The 18,271-nt window shown below is 45.0% G+C and overlaps 1 protein-coding gene across 12 annotated transcripts in view; it reads right to left on the bottom strand.

The window, feature by feature from the left end:
• The window catches only part of MTMR3 (myotubularin related protein 3), a 241,644-nt gene that overhangs the window by 205,500 nt on the left and 17,873 nt on the right, over window positions 1–18,271 (bottom strand). The window contains exon 2 of one of the 12 annotated variants that reach the window (XM_073313591.2): window positions 11,653–11,843. The exons of the other annotated variants lie outside the window; for them this stretch is intronic. The gene's annotated coding sequence lies outside the window, so the exon portion shown is untranslated. The remainder of the gene's footprint in view (window positions 1–11,652; window positions 11,844–18,271) is intronic. 12 annotated transcript variants of the gene reach the window in all.

Below are 18,271 nucleotides of genomic sequence, written 5' to 3'. Positions count from 1 at the left end.
ACTGGAAGATTTTCCCCTAGCAGTGTCTGTAGGGTTGGCCTGGGCGCCCCCTGGAGTGGCGCCTTCATGACGCCTAGTATAGGGGAATGTCAACTCCCAACCCCTCAGTTCCTTCTTGCCGACTATTCCGACAGACGGGTAGGAGGGTGGGTATTGGAATGGACATGAACAACACATCTCAAAGAACAACAGTTACGAGAAAGTGAGTAACCGTTTTTTCTTCGAGTGATTGTTCATGTCCATTCCAAGCAGGTGATTCACAAGCTACAGCTCAGGAGGTGGGGTTGGAGTTATCCACAGAATGGAGCACAGCTCGCCCAAAAGCCGCATTGTCCCTGGACTGTTGTGTAACTGCATAGTGCTACGTAAACGTATGTACCGAGGACCACATAGCTGCCCTGCAAATTTCCTGAATAGGGACTTGCGCCAGGAACGCCACAGAGGAGGGGGGTTATCTGCGGAGCGGGCTCCTTTGCCAGGGTGTAGCACTCCCTAATGCAGGACGTGACTTACGACGATATGCGTTGAGAGGATACTGGGAGGCCTTTCATTCTGTCCGCCATGGCTACAAAGAGTTGGATGGACTTCCGGAATGACTTAGTTCTCTCTACGTAGAAGCCTAAGGCCCTACGCACATCCAGTCAGTGGAGCCTGCACTCCCTATTGGAGGAGTGTGGCCTGGGATAAAACACTGGGAGGAAGATGTCCTGGGTAATGTGAAAATGGGAGATAACCTTCGGGAGAAAAGCCGGATGAGGCCTGAGTTGTACCTTATCCTTATGAAAAGCTGTGTAAGGGGGCTCAGACGTGAGAGCCCTGAGCTCCAAGACCCGTCGAGCCGAGGTAATTGCCATGAGGAACGCGACCTTGAACAAAACATATAACAAGGAGCAGGTGGCCAGAGGTTCGAATGGAGTGCCTGTAAGCCTGGAGAGGACTAAACTGAGGTCCCAGGCAGGGATAGGCTGACGCGTGTGCGGGAAGAGCCTGTCCAAACCCTTGAGAAAATGACTGACTACAGGATTTGCAAAGACCGAGAGACCACCTGCCCCCGGATGGTAGGCGGAGATAGCAGCTAAGTGGACCCTTATTGATGACCGGGACAGGTCTTGATGTTTTCGTTCCTATTCCCAGATCTGCCACAGACTGACAGACTTTGGACAGGTTTCAGAGTAACAGCCGTGTTAGTCTGTATTCGCAAAAAGAAAAGGAGGACTTGTGGCACCTTAGAGACTAACCAATTTATTAGAGCATAAGCTTTCGTGAGCTACAGCTCACTTCCTCAGATTGAGGAAGTGAGCTGTAGCTCACGAAAGCTTATGCTCTAATAAATTGGTTAGTCTCTAAGGTGCCACAAGTCAGACTTTGGACAGAGTATCAGTCCACGTTTGTTAATCTGTTCAGAGCAGTAACTCTTACCTACCTCACCAGAGCTGCAGTGCTTTGAGATCCACAAACAGAAGTGCAAAAAAGCTAACTTTTTAAACTGTTACAGGTTTTGAGAAACTGATCAGAATTTATTGTGTGTACTACGAGGTGTAAAAGAATTTTAAAAGATAAAGGACATTTCAAGTTAAAGCTACAGTGCGAGGCAAAAAGTTCCCATAACAAAGCCACAGATGTTTACAATTCCCAGTTAAAACTGAAAGCTTTAAACATTTAACTTATTTTGCTGACTATGCTGTTTATATGTTTTGTATTCTCCCTCAGCTTGGATGAAAAAGACTAGTAAATTTCACTTTCGGGTGCTCATGTGAAATAAAATGCTCCTGCAGTGTTTGGAATGTAAACATTTAATTCACTATTTTTAAATAGTTTAGGTTTTGTAAGTTTAACTTGTTTCCAAAAGCTAGATCTGGGGGACTTACGTTACCTGAAAGCATTCCCTCAACCTGTGTTCCTGGTGTTAAGTCTCGGTCCACAATACACTTTATTCTTGAAGTTGACTCTTCCTATTTGTTGGACTGGGTTATGACATTCTTACTAAACATGTTTTTGTAATAAATTTTAAAGTGTTTTTTAGCTACTGTATGTTCTTGCTTTTATATCTGTTTCAATTCTGAAGACATACCTTTTGCAAAGCCAGCCCAAATAGAAGCTGAGTATTAACAGCAATGTTTTTTCTGATGCAGCCAACCTTTTCTGTGGAAGATATTTACTGGAAAACGTCTGCCAGCATCCAAGTTACATATAAAAAAATTCACATGTAAAGAGCTAGGTTTGAAAAAAAGACACTCACCAGTAGTCAGAGGGAAACATTCCATACTGGGTGCTAAACTATCAGTTTCTGCAGAATTAAGATTTAAATTTTTATTTTTTTTTAAGTTTAGGTTTCCATCTCTTTTGGTTATGAAAGAAGCCGTCCAAATGTGAACTGAATGTAGATTGATCCTGTTGTGCTCCTGAGTGCACCTGCCGTATCCAGTCTTTCAAGCCTATCTCTGACTACCATCAGAGGATTTTTTTGTTGATGGTTTTTAAAAAACCTTGAAGAGGATTATGCCAATAGTAATTAGAGGAAAAGACTGGGATTTAGTTATATTTTGACTGACTTTAGAACTAACCAATCCATTTTCTCTGTTGCCTACAAAAAATTAAGATAGAAGATAAGACAGACTTAAAAAGCAGACAGGATCTCTTTTCACAGCATTATACTGGACAACACAGCAAAACTCCTTACAGACTGAGGAACCCCGAAGAAGAGCAGTATGGTAGGAAGGCAGCGGCTTGGTATGACATTTCTACTGCACGTTCTCTCTCTCACAAAATAGGACCAACAGTAGCAGAACTGTTACTATAAACACCAGAAGAAAAAGAAACTGTGTCAAGAGTCCCACAAGACTGGCTCAGACCAGATTTTCTTAGGCCTGGTGACTTTCCCCACTGCTTAAGGAAACAAGTTTGGATTCTCAACACTTTGCATTCATTGCCTATGCTCTGTAGCATGTTTCTGAACATAGGCCAAAAAGCATACTCAAGTCCCTTCCAGGATATCAAGAGAACAGTGTGATAGCCTTATCTCTTAGCAGGCCAAATCTATAAATACTGCTAAATGGCCTCAAACAGAATAAAAAATAATTTATACAGAAACCATTCGCATAGAGATTCACAGCTCTTAATTCATAATAGGGTAGATATAGCAGGGAGGGTAACCTTATTTTTAGTACCTTATTATGCCCAGATATTAGATGGTTATCCTTAGTTACATTTCCTAGTGGTGGGACAGGGTTTCACCTCACACTGCAAGAGAGTGTGAATGCAATTACAGAAGTCGTGATCGTCCCCTCTATTCGACATTGGTGAGGCCTCATCTGGAGTACTGTGTCCGGTTTTGGGTCCCACACTACAAGAAGGATGTGGATAAATTGGAGAGAGTCCAGCGAAGGGCAACAAAAATGATTAGGGGTCTGGAACACATGACTTATGAGGAGAGGCTGAGGGAACTGGGATTGTTTAGTCTGCGGAAGAGAAGAATGAGGGGGGATTTGATAGCTGCTTTCAACTACCTGAGAGGTGGTTCCAGAGAGGATGGTTCTAGACTATTCTCAATGGTAGAAGAGGACAGGACAAGGAGTAATGGTCTCAAGTTGCAGTGGGGGAGGTTTAGGTTGGATATTAGGAAAAACTTTTTTACTAGGAGGGTGGTGAAACACTGGAATGCGTTACCTAGGGAGGTGGTAGAATCTCCTTCCTTAGAAGTTTTTAAGGTCAGGCTTGACAAAGCCCTGGCTGGGATGATTTAATTGGGGATTGGTCCTGCTTTGAGCAGGGGGTTGGACTAGATGACCTCCTGAGGTCCCTTCCAACCCTGATATTCTATGATTCTAAGTCCCTGCATGTTGTCCATCAATAAACATTCACTTAGACTGTTAATATAGGGTCCATGGACAAGAAGTTTTACTCTTCATTTGTGTAAGCAGTAACTAAAAAATGAAAGCACAGCTTCTCCATTTCACATTTAACATTCTGACAAATAGACAAAATGTTCAGATAGCATATTTTCACTGAGCATGGCAAACATCTAAATATTAACTTTTATTAAAGTAAGCCTCAAAAGAGTGGTTTCAAGTGAACAGTAAAAATAATATAAATGAGCACACTACTGTCCCAAACTATCACTTTTTCAACTCAAGGATATTTTTACTTGGCTGTTAAATAAAATGTAGCCCAGCCCCACCCTCTCCCCTAAAGTGGAGCTGGAAAAATTGTGAACAGTTTATTCATGATCTGGTTCATAGAATCATAGAATATCAGGGTTGGAAGGGACTCCTGAAGGTCATCTAGTCCAACCCCCTGCTCAAAGCAGGACCAATTCCCAGTTAAATCATCCCAGCCAGGGCTTTGTCAAGCCTGACCTTAAAAACCTCTAAGGAAGGAGATTCTACCACCTCCCTAGGTAACGCATTCCAGTGTTTCACCACCCTCTTAGTGAAAAAGTTTTTCCTAATATCCAATCTAAACCTCCCCCACTGCAACTTGAGACCATTACTCCTCGTTCTGTCATCTGCTACCATTGAGAACAGCCTAGAGCCATCCTCTTTGGAACCCCCTTTCAGGTAGTTGAAAGCAGCTATCAAATCCTCCCTCATTCTTCTCTTCTGCAGGCTAAACAATCCCAGCTCCCTCAGCCTCTCCTCATAAGTCATGTGTTCCAGTCCCCTAATCATTTTTGTTGCCCTTCGCTGGACTCTCTCCAATTTATCCACATCCTTCTTGAAGTGTGGGGCCCAAAACTGGACACAGTACTCCAGATTAGTTACCTGGTTAGTTACTCCTGAATTGCAATTCCATCTGAACATTTTATACTAGTGTCAATTTTGCCCCACACAAACAAACATTCAAACAACCATCTTTTGTTTACATTAATGTTTTGGAAAGGGCTTTATTTTGTGAGCAAACTAGCACTTTCATGCTAGAGAAACTTGCCCAGACATCCATCCTCATCGTTCTCCCCCTCCCAGAATATGACAAAAGAAAATGAGTTCAAAGTCAACTGCTAAGCCAATACACCTAGCTCTTGTGTAAGGAGGGACAGGAACAGATTTTAGATGTCAAAGTTCCTTAGGCCTGCTTGCTTTTATGAGTCTCAAAGCGCTCCTCACAGTCTTTGTCCACCTAGTGTCTGATCAGCCAGCCAGCTCTGGAATGGCTCCTCTTCATCAACTAAAAAACAGTTGCTTCCTATCTTATATAGGGCAGTCATATTTGGTGATCCACAATGCCGTCACCATAGTATTCACCATGATTAGTGTGTTGGTACCTCTGTACAGAGAAGCTCATTGCTCAGCCCATTAGCCAACTGAGCTTCCTGAAGTCTTCTCTAGGGTGACAATGGTTTCTGGACTACATGGACATACGTCCTCAGACTTTCATCCATCACAATGAGGTTTTCAAAGGCTTGATGGGGCACCTACCCAAAAAAGTTATTTTCCATTACATGAGCTAAAGGCGGGAAGCAGTTGATAGTTTGAAGGAGAGGTGAGCCCAAATAGCTGGGGAAAGGAGATTCTATGCTTTTACAGTGGATCATTGTTGAAAGCATAGCTGATGAATTGTTAACAGTATCTTGAGACATCTCTCCAAGATGAGCATCCTAGGGTGCTAAATTATTTGAAAACACGTAAGGTAACTTGAAAACTGATCAAGAAGCCACAGTCTGGAAAAAAAGAAAACAGCAATGTGTATCTTAGAGGCTCTGTATTCATAACAGTGATCTTCTGAAAAAAATCACCAAATAATGGGTGAACGTGGATCCCTCTCTGAGAGCAACGAATACAGCAGCTAAGATTTTGTTAATTGTTTGATTTAGTGAGGCTGAAAGCTAGAGCTACATACTGGGAGTAATTCTGACCGTGGGAAAACATGAGGCATTTCTTGAGTGTACCAAAGCAAGCATGAAGATAACTTTCTCCAGGTCTGTCTCTGATAAACCTTGTGAAAGATTATCAAGGTGAACTTCAGGATTGTCATCTAAACTTTTGGGGTCCTGACATGTTCAGGTACACAAGGCCCAGCAAAGTCCTGACTGCTATTTATTTTGATAAAATGGAGATTAAAAATCAACTTCTGGGGAACCAAGCCATCAGAAGATAGTGTAGGTGGAAGTCAGCCATCATTTTAGATTTGGGGATTGTCTGGCTACACTGTAGCTATCCAATGCCCCTAGATCTGTTTCTTTGCTCTTTGTTACAGTGGGTATCTCAAAGTGGAAATCATGGTAGCTTTGAAAGGAATGCCTGCTTTTATAGTAGGGATTGAATTCTGTTTTGAGACTCGGAGCACTATCTGTAACTTCAACTTCTGCTTTGTCCAATAGCTCTAAATAGCTTTACCTCAAGGAAGGAGACCATCATGATTATTGTGAGGTGTTGGGTCTGCGAAGCCACCTGTTAACAGCACTGGATACCATGGATCTGGTGGCAAACAGTCACACATTCAAGCTGCTGGGATAGGCTAGAATAGCATAGCATTTTTAAGATATTAGAAAGCTGGGCAACGTGTTACAATTAAATACAGGGCACAACAGTACACAACTTATTCCTTTAGATTGCACGTGGTATGTATTTAGGTGGCTTGACAACAAGTTATTTCCTCCCCCATCATAACAAGGGCCCCATGTCTTGTCACGGAGGTCACGGATTCCATGACTTTCCCTGACCTCTGTGACTTCTGCAACTGCCAGGGTGGTTGGCCCCGGGGCCGCCTGAGCAGCGGCCAGTGCAGCTGGCCCCGGGGATTTCATTTGTGTCGATTTGTGTCCATTTATCCTTTTACGTAATATCTGACACAAATCAGATATTAGGAATAGCAATATACAAAAACCTGTAGGAGAACACTTCAACCTCCCTAGACACACAATAGCAGATTTAAAGGCAGCCATCCTGCAGCAAAAAAACTTCAGGACCACACTTCAAAGAGAAACTGCTGAGCTTCAGTTCATTTGCAAATTTGACACCATTAGCTCAGGATTAAACAAAGACTGTGAATGGCTAGCCAATGACAAAAGCAGTTTCTCCTCCCTTGGTGTTCACATCTCAACTGCTAGAAGAGGGCCTCATCCTCCCTGATTGAACTAACCTCGTTATCCCTAGCCTGATTCTTGCTTGCATATTTATACCTGCCTCTGGAAATTTCCACTACATGCATCTGACGAAGTGGGTATTCACCCACGAAAGCTTATGCTCCAATACGTCTCTTAGTCTATAAGGTGCCACAGGACTCTTTGCCGCTTTTAACCCTGCTAGGCTATTTAGCTCCTTATCTGGCTCTCGGGAGAGCAGTTTTCACATGAGCATGTGAAGCAAAAGACATTTGGAATGCTGTTAGACATATTTACATGTCAAAACAAGTTGCTTTTTGTTCAAATTTGCTGCTAACATGACAGCATTTTGGGACAGCTAAATGTTATAAGTGAACTGACCCACTAATTATGTATTCTTTGCTGTCCCATCAACTTCTGTAGCTGATGCATTTTGCCACCTACTTCACTTCGTATATTTCTAGTATTTTCAGTCCCACACAACTAATTTGTTCTACATTACTACTCTAGTTTTAGGTCACAATCACCCTCCCAGTGTGGATGCAGTTATGTCATTTTAAAAAGTACTTTATACCAGTATAGCTATTGTTGTAAAAAAAGAGGGGGGGGGGAAGAACCACTATAATCGTATAAGGTATCTTTACCCCAGTATAACTGCACATTAGGGACTGTAGTTATATTGCTATTTTGTTTTTTTAAAAAACACCAATAGAAATAGTTCGCAAAAAGAAAAGGGAGGACTTGTGGCACTTTAGAGACTAACCAACTTAATTGAGCACAAGCTTTCGTGAGCTACAGCTCACTTCATCGGACGCATGATGTAGCTCACGAAAGCTTGTGCTCAAATAAACTGGTTAGTCTCTAAGGTGCCACAAGTCCTCCTTTTCTTTCTGCAAATACAGACTAACACGGCTGCTACTCTGAAATAGAAATAGTTGCATCAGTACAAAATTGGTGTGTAGACCAGATCTTGGTGGTGTCAGAATTCTACACAACTCAGAGAATGGTCTCCTTTAATCATAGCCAAGTACTTGTGAGATGAGAACCGCCCTATTTCTCAATAAAGCTGTAAATTTAGAGACAAAGATAGGACAACAGGATTATCGCCACATAAGTGACAATTCTCCAAGGTTTACATTTGTCAGAAAGGCAAACAAGCCATGAGCGGGTGGAATAACACTACTATTATGCCAACCAATGCATGAACTTCCACCTGTACATCAACAATACATATTAAACCAAGAGACACAAAATGAGAGTAAAACTCACATTGAAAATGAAACGCAGAAAACACTAGAGTCTGTGCCACAAAACCATGCTGTCATTAAAGATATAGAAGAATGAAGGATAAACAGACTGAGCAGAGCCAAAAGTCTTTTACAACTATAAATCTTGTTTTGCTGAACATATACTATTTAAAAAAGAGATTCAGGAGTTTAACAGTAAAAAGTTTTATTCAGTTTAAAATATCAACTTAGGCATTTCCTTAATGCAAGGCTCAGAGAGGAGAAAGACAGCAACATAATGAACCAGGCTAACAGGAGTTTCAGGGTCAGCTTGCTACTACAAATAGTATTATGACAGAGTAAGCAAAGATCAGAGTTTGGAATGGTTTTTTTGGGGCAGGAGGTGAATGGATGGACTGCATAGAACAGTTCTCTACTGTAAACCTTCCCAACTGCTCACAGAAAAATTGCCTATACAATAATGCAAACACTGGAGAGCGGTCAGAATAGCAGAGTGGTTGAAACCTGAAAAACTCCTCTTAAACTGCCCTGTAACGAAACATTGGTTGGAAAGGCAAGAGATTCTCCAGTTGGCATAGCAAGCAAGGTACAAAGCACATGGACTAGAGTCTCCCACCAAGATCTGCATTTACTTCAGTTTAAGAGCCATACTCTAATTACACTTTAAACACACACAAAAATAGAAAAAAAGCAGCCTCAGTGTTCAGAGATGTCCCAGGAGTCGAGCCCACTACTGAAGGTACTCCAAGCAAAGTTAGGCTACGTCAATGAAGTGTGCCCTTGTTGCCAAGAAGGTTAACAGCATTTTGGGCTGTATAAGTAGGAGCATTGCCAGCAGATGAGGGACGTGATCATTCCCCTCTATTCAGCATTGGTGAGGCCTCATCTGGAGTACTGTGTCCAATTTTTGGCCTCACACTACAAGGATGTGGAAAGAGTCCAGCAGAGGGCAACAAAAATGAATAGGGGGCTGGAGCACATGACTTATGAGGAGAGGCTGAAGAAACTGAGATAATTTAGTCTGCAGAAGAGAAGAATGAGGGGGGATTTGACAGATGCTTTCAACTACCTGAAAGGGGGTTCCAAAGAGGATGGATCTGGACTGTTTTCAGTGGTAGCAGATGATAGGACAAGGAGTAATGGTCTCAAGTTGCAGTGGGGGAGGTTTAGGTTGGATATTAGGAAAAACTATTTCACTAGGAGGGTGGTGAAGCACTGGAATGGGTTACTTAGGGAGGTGGTGGAATCTCCTTCCTTAGAGGTTTTTAAGGTCAGGCTTGACAAAGCCCTGGCTGGGATGATTTAGTTGGGGATTGGTCCTGCTTTGAGCAGTGGGTTGGACTAGATGACCTCCTGAGGTCCCTTCCAACCCCAATATTCTATGATTCTATGTCTACACTACCACTTATGTCGGCAAAACTTGTGTCACTCAGCGGTGTGAAAATACACATATACCCCAAGCGATGTAAGTTTTACCGGCATAAGTGGTAGTGTGCACAGCGTGGTGGGAGTGCTCCTCCTGCCGACATCACTACTGCTGCTCACTGACGTGGTTTCATATTGACAGGACCGGTTTTATATAGGCAGAGAGAGGCTACACAAGTGATCTTACAGCATACAGCTGTGTAAGCTCGCTACATGGCCTTACTCTTGCTAGAACTCCAGAGCCAACACAAGAGCTGGATTGTATTCCCTTATGCATCATACTTGTTTACCAAGTTTCACTCAGTTACATCTGTGCAAACCTATTTATGGCAACAGGATTTTAAAGGTGTCACATAATATTTATCACACCTCTTTACTACATTTTTTTTTTAAAATATTCCTTTCACCTGGCAGGTCTGCTTCCTTTTCTGGAAAAGGGAAATTTTTTTGAACAGTGAAATACTACAAATTTGTGACATATGAACGGAGCCAGACTTCAATTAGATTTCCCCTTTAAGGCCAGTTTAGATGTTTTTACTGAGGAGACTCTAGTTTTGCAATGCTAAGAAAGTTAGTATCACAGATGATTGTATGAGATGCAGGTTTTTACGAACAGGAGAGATCTGAAACACGAGTGAAACCCCAAAGCAACATGAATCATTGAGAACTTATTAAGAATTCAACAGATGTGGATATTTCCATGACTGAAGATTCCCAGATTTTCAGTGTTTTTAAGTAGATCAAAACTAGAGGAAAAGGAGAAGCTCTGCAGCATTGTGTGAACTAAACAAACACCTCCAAATCATATGATGCTCACATTGGAGTATGAAGGGATTAACCAAGATTCCAGTTCAAAGCAAAAACACCCACACAAACAAACTACTGTACTGTACAATGCAGCACCATGTACCCAAACTATAATCCACAAACCAAAACCTACAAGGAATGTCAGTGGGCAGAACGCAGACATCAAAATGTTTACCTTGCCCTGCCAAAGAGACACCACTAGGACTCTCTCCAAAATGAAAAGGTACATTATCTTCCTGTGAGAGTTAGTCTAATAAAGAAGGTTCACTGAACATAGACAAAGAGAATGATTTAATTATAATGGGTATCCAACCAGAATGTAATGACCCATTGACTGGAATTTGCTGTCACCAGCAGTATGAACAGCAGTGGTCACTGAGAAAATTCAGTACTTGAACTTTCCCCAAATATGCTATTTGCTTAGACTCATGACTAACAGATCCACATTCCACCACATAATTGAAAGACAAAACCCAATATGCTCAGAGATTTCAGAGAGTTTGCCTTTCTGATCATTACACGGAATATTCACTCATGTAGTGTAGTTAGATTTATCCATTCTTAAGAAAATGCCAAAAGGCTGCTTAATAGTTACATGGGAATGATGAAAAAAGCCAAAAATTCTGCAGCTACAAATATGTTCATTTAACATCCAACAAGGACGCACGATTGTTTACCTTCACATGTGGTGGGGATGTAAATCAAAACATTTTAAACACAACAGATTCAGCCAGCCTTAATAAAGTTAAATTACTTGTCTTAAGCTATGTCTACACTATGAAATTAGGTCAAATTTATAGAAGTTGATTTTTTAGAAATCAATTTTATAGCGTCGATTGTGTGTGTCCCCACTTAAGACCATTAAGTCAGCGGACTGCGTCCACAGTACCGAGCCAAGCATTGACTTCCGGAGCCTTGCACTGTGGGTAGCTAACCCACAGTTCCCGCAGTCTCCGCCGACCACTGGAATTCTGGGTTGAGATCCCAATGCCTGATGGGGCAAAAAACATTGTCGCTGGTGGTTCTGGGTACATGTCATCAGGCCCCTCCTCCCTCCCTCCCTCCCTCCGAGAAAGCAATGGTAGACAATCGTTTCACGCCTTTTTTCCTGGGTTACCCGTGCAGACGCCATACCATGGCAAGCATGGAGCCTGCTCAGCTCAACGTCACCATAAGTCTCCTGGGTGCTGGCAGACGTGGGACTGCATTGCTACACAGCAGCAGCTCATTCCCTTGTGGCAGCAGATGGTGCATTACGACTGGTAGCTGTCCTCGTCGTCGCCTGGATGCTCTGGGCCAGCCTCGGTGAGGTCGATCAGGGGTGCCTGGACATAAATGGGAGTGACTCAGGTCATTCTCTTCTTTAAGTTTTGTCTAATGGAGATTCAGTTCTCCCTGGAATATTGGCAGAGGGATAGCTCAGTGGTTTGACCATTGGCCTGCTAAACCCCGGGTTATGACCTCAATCCTTGAGGGGGCCATTCTGCCTCAGGCTGCTCTCCCAGCCAGCATCACTGCGAGCACCCAGGAGACGATGACAGCTAGCAGGTGTACTGCACCATCTGCTGCCAGCCTACCCCTTGTTCCCCCCTCCCGTGAAAGAAATGGCCAACAATCATTTTACAACTTTTTCAGGGCAGGCGCCATACTGCTGTCAGCATCACCATCCATCCGCCACTTCCGCTGCCACTCTATTCTCCTGCATGGAGCCCGCTCAGATCACCGCGGCAGTTATGACCGTTCTAAACACCACACGCACTATCCAGCAGTATATGCAGAACCAGAACCTGCAAAAGCAGGCGAGTAGGCAACGGCAGTGCAGTGAGGAGAGTGATGATGACATGGACACAGACTTCTCTCAAAGTATGGGCTCCAGCAATGTGGACATCATGGTGGCAATAGGGCAAGTTCATGCCATGGAACGCTGATTCCGGGCCCTGGAAACAAGCACAGACTGGTGGGACCACATAGTGTTGGCAGGTCTGGGACGATTACCAATGGCTGCGAAACTTTCACATGCATAAGGGCACTTTCATGGAACTTTGTGACTTGCTTTCCCCTACCCTGAAGCGCAAGAATACCAAGATGAGAGCAGCCCTCACAGTTCACAAACGAGTGGCGACAGCCCTCTGGAAGCTTGCAACGCCAGACAGCTACTGGTCAGTCAGGAATCAATTTGGCATGGGCAAATCTACTGTGGGGGCTGCTGTGATCCAAGTAGCCAACACAATCACTTAGCTGCTGCTATCAAGGGTAGTGACTCTGGGAAACGTGCAGGTCATAGTGGATGGCTTTGCTGCAATGGGATTCCCTAACTGTAGTGGGGCAATAGACGGAACCCATATCCCTATCTTGGCACCAAGGCAGCTAGTACATAAAACGAAAGGGGTACTTTTCAATGGTGCTGCAAGCACTGGTGGATCACAAGGGACGTTTCACCAACATCAACGGGGGATGGCCGGGAAAGGTACATGACGCTCACATCTTCAGGAATGCTGGTCTGTTTCAACAGCTGCAGCAAGGGACTTTCTTCCCAGACCAGAAAATAACCGCTGGGGATGTTGAAATGCCTACAGTTATCCTTGGTGACCCAGCCTACCCCTTAATGCCATGGCTCATGAAGCCATACACAGGCAGCCTGAACAGTATTCAGGAGCTGTTCAACTATAGGCTGAGCAAGTGCAGAATGGTGATAGAATGTGCATTTGGATGCCTGCGCAGTTTACTGACTCGGTTAGACCTCAGCGAAACCAATATTCCCATTAGAGACTAACCAATTTATTTGAGCATAAGCTTTCGTGTACAGCTCACTTCATTGGATGTAGCTCACGAAAGCTTATACTCAAATAAACTGGTTAGTCTCTAAGGTGCCACAAGTACTCCTTTTCTTTTTGCGAATACAGACTAACACGGCTGTTACTCTGAAATATTCCCATTGTTATTACTGCTTGCTGTGTGCTCCACAATATCTGAGAGAGTAAGGAAGAGATGTTTATGGCGGGGTGGGAGGTTGAGGCAAATCGCCTGGCCGCTGATTACTCGCAGCCAGACACCAGGGCGGTTAGAAGAGTACAGGAGGGCGCGCTGTGCGTCAGAGAAGCTTTGAAAACCAGTTTCATGACTGGCCAAGCTACGATGTGACAGTTGTTTCTGAGTAGCAGCCGTGTTAGTCTGTATTCGCAAAAAGAAAAGGAGGACTTGTGGCACCTTAGAAACTAACTCAAACTTGAAAGTTTGAGTGAGTGCTTGATTGGTTGGCTGAAAAGGGCGGGAGTTGGGAGTGTTTGTTTCAGGTGATCCTGGCTGTTTAAAAAAGCCGGCGCTCTGCGAACCAGCTGAGCGGCGGGGAACCAGCTGAGCAGCGGGGGACAGCAGAACAGCAAACAGCAGGAGTTTGCCTGGAGTGAGCCTACTGAGGCTTACACCCTAATGACTTCTCTGAGTAATTACTGCATCTCCTGAGGAAGCTCATAGTAGGAAGGTAATATGGATGGGGGGTGTTCAACTGTTCTGACCTGCACTGGATGTGCCAGGTTTGTCTTTCTTCCAGAGGACAGAAGCGACTTTGTGTGTACAAAGTGCAAGCTGGTCTCCATATTGGAAGAGAAGGTTCAAGGTCTGGAACAACAGGTATCGACCCTGCGTTGCATAAGAGAAACTGAAGATTTCCTGGACAGACGTCAGGATAGGCTTCTACAGGCACAAGGTTCTGAAGATTCAGAGCAGGCTGCGCAGCGCGGACAGGAGGACGGTGAAGAAATCTGGCAACATGTGACCTCCAGAAGAAGAAGGGGGAACATCCATGTACCAGCAACACGGATACGGGTAAGCAACCGTTTTCATGTTCTCTCCACAGGTACCATTGCGGGGAGTGGCCCAGATGATACATCTGCGGGAAGGGAGCAGAAGGAGACTCTGCCGATTGGAGGCATGACATGCACTGTCCTAAGGTTGGGGGTTCCACGACCACCACTCCCAAGAGAAGGAGGCGGGTGGTGGTGGTCGGAGACTCTCTCCTCAGGGGGACTGAGTCATCTATCTGCCGCCCTGACCAGGAAAACAGAGAAGTCTGCTGCTTGCCAGGGGCTAAGATTCGCGATGTGACGGAGAGTCTGCCAAGACTCATCAAGCCCTTGGATCGCTACCCCTTCCTGCTTTTCCACGTGGGCACCAATGATACTGCCAAGAATGGCCTTGAGCGGATCACTGCAGACTACGTGGCTCTGGGAAGGAGGATAAAGGAGTATGAGGCACAAGTGGTGTTCTAGTCCATCCTCCCCGTGGAAGGAAAAGGCCGGGGTAGGGATCGTCGAATCATGGAAGTCAATAAATGGCTATGCAGGTGGTGTCGGAGAAAAGGCTTTGGATTCTTCGACCATGGGATGGTGTTCCAAGAAGGAGGAGTGCTAGGCAGAGACGGGCTCCACCTAACGAAGAGAGGGAAGAGCATCTTCACGAGCAGGCTCGCTAACCTAGTGAGGAGGGCTTTAAACTAGCTTCACCGGGGGAAGGAGACCAAAGCCCTGAGGTAAGTGGGAAAGTGGGATACCAGGAGGAAGCACGAGCAGGAGTGTGACAGAGGGGAGGGCTCCTGCCTCATACTGAGAACAAGGGGCGATCAGCAGGTTATCTCAAGTGCCTATACACAAATGCACGAAGCCTGGGAAACAAGCAGGGAGAACTGGAGGTCCTGGCAAAGTCAGGGAATTATGATGTGATTGGAATAACGGAGACAGAGTGGGATAACTCGCATGACTGGAGTACTATCATGGATGGGTATAAACTGTTCAGGAAGGACAGGGAGGCCAGAAAGGTGGGGGAGTTGCACTGTATGTAAGGGAGCAGTATGACTGCTCAGAGCTCAAGTATGAAACTGCAGAAAAACCTGAGAGTCTCTGGATTAAGTTTAGAAGTGTGAGCAACAAGGGTGATGTCGTGGTGGGAGTCTGCTATAGAGCACCGGACCAGGGGGATGAGGTGGACGAGGCTTTCTTCCGGCAAGTCGCAGAAGCTACTAGATCGCATGCTCTGGTTCTCATGGGGGACTTCAGTCACCCCGATATCTGATGGGAGAGCAATACAGCGGTGCACAGACAATCCAGGAAGTTTTTGGAAACGGTAGGGGAGAATTTCCTGGTGCAAGTGCTGGAGGAACCAACCAGGGGCGGAGCTCTTCTTGACCCGCTGCTCACAAACCGGGAAGAATTAGTAGGGGAAGCAAAAGACGATGGGAACCTGGGAGGCAGTGACCATGAGATGGTCGAGTTCAGGATCCTGACACAAGGAAGAAAGGAAAGCAGAATACGGACCCTGGACTTCAGAAAAGCAGACTCTGACTCCCTCAGGGAACTGATGGGCAAGATCCCCTGGGAAAATAACATGAGGGGGAAAGGAGTCCAGGAGAGCTTGCTGTATTTTAAAGAATCCTTATTGACGTTACAGGGACAAACCATCCCGATGTGTAGAAAGAAGAGTAAATATGGCAGGTGACCAGCTTGGCTTAACAGTGAAATCCTTGCTGATCTTAAACACAAAAAAGAGGCTTACAAGAAGTGGAAGGTTGGACAAATGACCAGGGATGAGTATATAAATATTGCTCGGGCATCTAGGAATGGAATCAGGAAGGCTAAATCACACCTTGATTTGCAGCTAGCGAGGGATGTTAAAAGTAACAAGAAGGGTTTCTTCAGGTATGTTGGCAATAAGAAGAAAGCCAAGGAAAGTGTGGGTCCCTTACTAAATGAGGGAGGCAACCTAGTGACAGAGGATGTGGAAAAAGCTAACGTACTCAATGCTTTTTTTGCCTCTGTCTTCACGAACAAGGTCAGCTCCCAGACTACTGCACTGGGCAGCACAGCATGGGGAGGAGGTGGCCAGCCCTCTGTGAAGGAAGAAGTGGTTCAGGACTATTTAGAAAAACTGGACGTGCACAAGTCCATGGAGCCGGATGCATTGCATCCGAGAGTGCTAAAGGAATTGGCGGATGTGATTGCAGAGCCATTGGCCATTATCTTTGAAAACTCATGGCAATCAGGGGAAGTCCCGGAAGATTGGAAAAAGGCTAATGTAGTGGCCATCTTTAAAAAAGGGAAGAAGGAGGATCCTGGGAACTACAGGCCGGTCAGCCTCACCTCAGTCCCCGGAAAAATCATGGAGTATGTCCTCAAGAAATCAATTCTGAAGCACTTAGAGGAGAGGAAAGTGATCAGGAACAGTCAGCATGGATTCACCAAGGGCAAGTCATGCCTGACTAATCTAATTGCCTTCTATGATGAGACAACTGGTTCTGTGGATGAAGGGAAAGCAGTGGACATGTTATTCCTCGACTTTAGCAAAGCTTTTGACACGGTCTCCCACAGTATTCTTGTCAGCAAGTTAAAGAAGCATGGGCTGGATGGATGCACTACAAGGTGGGCAGAAAGTTGGCTACATTGTCGGGCTCAACGGGTAGCGATCAATGGCTCCATGTCTAGTTGGCAGCCGGTATCTAGCGGAGTGCCCCAAAGGTCGGTCCTGGGGCCAGTTTTGTTCAATATCTTCATTAATGATCTGGAGGATGGTGTGGATTGCACCCTCAGCAAGTTTGCGGATGATACTAAACTGGGAGGAGTGGTAGATATGCTGGAGGGTAGGGATAGGATACAGAGGGACCTAGACAAATTGGAGGATTGGGCCAAAAGAAATCTGATGAGGTTCAACAAGGACAAGTGTAGAGTCCTGCACTTAGGACGGAAGAATCCAATGCACCGCTACAGACTAGGGACCGAATGGCTAGGCAGCAGTTCTGCAGAAAAGGACCTACGGGTGACAGTGGACGAGAAGCTGGATATGAGTCAACAGTGTGCCTTTGTTGCCAAGAAGGCCAATGGCATTTTGGGGTGTATAAGTAGGGGCATTGCCAGCAGATCAAGGGATGTGATCGTTCCCCTCTATTCGACATTGGTGAGGCCTCATCTGGAGTACTGTGTCCAGTTTTGGGCCCCACACTACAAGAAGGATGTGGAGAAATTGGAGTGGGTCCAGCGAAGGGCAACAAAAATGATGAGGGGACTGGAACACATGAGTTATGAGGAGAGGCTGAGGGAACTGGGATTGTTTAGTCTACGGAAGAGAAGAATTAGGGGGGATTTGATAGCTGCTTTTAACTACCTGAAAGGTGGATCCAAAGACGATGGATCTAGACTATTCACAGTGATAGCAGATGACAGGACAAGGAGTAATGGTCTCAAGTTGCAGTGGGGGAGGGTTAGGTTGGATATTAGGAAAAACCTTTTCACTATGAGGGTGGTGAAACACTGGAATGCGTTACCTAGGGAGGTGGTGGAATCCCCTTCCTTAGAAGTTTTTAAGGTCAGGCTTGACAAAGCCGTGGCTGGGATGATTTAGTTGGGATTGGTCCTGCTCTGGGCAGGGGGTTGGACTAGATGGCCTCCAGAGGTCCCTTCCAACTCTGTTATTCTATGATTCTATGAAATCTATTTGAGCATAAGCTTTCGAGAGCTACAGCTCACTTCATCGGATGCATTCAGTGGAAAATACAGTGGGGAGATTTATATACATAGAGAACATGAAACAATGGGTGTTACCATACACACTGTAACCAGAGTGATCACTTAAGGTGAGCTATTACCCGCGGGGGGGAGGGGGGGGCAGACCTTTTGTAGTGATAATCAAGGTGGGCCATTTCCAGCAATTGACAAGAACATCTGAGGAACAGTGCGGGGTAGGGGATAAACATGGGGAAATAGTTTTA

This window comes from Lepidochelys kempii, chromosome 15, assembly GCF_965140285.1.
Source record: "Lepidochelys kempii isolate rLepKem1 chromosome 15, rLepKem1.hap1, whole genome shotgun sequence".
NCBI classification, from domain to species: domain Eukaryota; kingdom Metazoa; phylum Chordata; order Testudines; family Cheloniidae; genus Lepidochelys; species Lepidochelys kempii.
The sequence above is the reverse complement of the archived record's forward strand: the minus strand, read 5'-3'. Positions and strand labels throughout refer to the sequence as shown.